The sequence below is a fragment of the Otolemur garnettii genome, unplaced genomic scaffold (assembly GCF_000181295.1).
Source record: "Otolemur garnettii isolate 467f Iridium unplaced genomic scaffold, OtoGar3 scaffold00173, whole genome shotgun sequence".
Classification (NCBI taxonomy): Eukaryota; Metazoa; Chordata; class Mammalia; order Primates; family Galagidae; genus Otolemur; species Otolemur garnettii.
Genome location: NW_003852568.1, coordinates 2,244,906 through 2,246,166, shown reverse-complemented (window position 1 = coordinate 2,246,166; position 1,261 = coordinate 2,244,906).

The window sequence follows — 1,261 nt, the reverse complement described above, 5'->3', positions numbered from 1 at the left end:
AGTGGTGTCACAGCTCACAGCAACCTCCAGCTCTTGGGCTTAGGTGATTCTCTTGCCTCAGCCTCCCTAGTAGCTGGGACTATAGGTGCCTGCCACAACGCCTGGCTATTTTTTTGTTGCAGTTTGGCCGGGGCCAGGTTTGAACCTGCCACCCTTGGTATATGGGGCCAGCGCCCTACTCACTGAGGCACAGGCGCCACCCAAGACTGACTTTTTTTACTCTGGCAATAATGATAACCATCTTGTAGACACATGTTCAAAGGCTACCTCCTTTCATTTCTGGAATGTCAAAAATGTTTTGGGGAAACTAAAAAGTAAACAAAATCTTTCATTCACCAGAACCCCCCCCCTGTGTACACAGCTATGTTGTGTACAAAGTGTGCAGGGCATTTAGCGGCCAACGTGTTTTCATTTTCTTTGGTGAGAAGTTCAGAGGCTACATAGAATTTATAAAAATTTTTATTTGCAATGTCTGCCAAATAATCAGTCAGATGGGCAAAATCTCATTGTATTTGGACCAAATAGTATCAACATTCTTTCATTTTTCTCTGCAGTTTCATTAACATCCTCATAGAAATCAAAAAGACAATTTGAAACTCCATTTTTCAAATATTAGTACTTAAGAGCTGTATAGGAGAACTTGTTTTTATTGCCATGATTTGACAGAATAGTTGGTATATTGTCAAAAGCATGATTGTTGGCAGGATCTGGCAGAATCAACTCTGCTTTGTGGGGCCAACACAGCTGTCATCAAAATTTCGCCTTTTGTTCACCCACAGGATAATTCAGTTACAGCCTCTGAATGAGGAAATGTGACTTTGCTGAGTTTCATTAAACAATCAAAGGAGCAGTATAATCATGCCAGTTCATTTAGTGGTATGCCAAGCCAATTCAGCAGCCACCGTTTTCAGCTGAGAATTGGTATCTTTTGGAGAGACAAAAACCCTTTTTGATTAATTTAGAGGTACTTGCCTGAATTCCTGGGGACTTGTGAGACAGTCTCTACATGTGCTTCTACATTCCTTTGTCCATCATGCTCAATCCCAAGTTCTTGTCTGCCTGTTGTGCTGTATGCTCTGTTTTGATTCTCTACTTCCCTAACCAGTTTTATGTGTTATTGTATCTGTCACTAAAATAACACAGTTGGGTCATATTGGCATTGGTATTGTAATTGTTCTCATTTTCATTATCTGAACTCTTAAAAAACGGGATCCTGATACTCACCATATTCCAATTAAACTAGCATTTTTTTTTTTTTTTT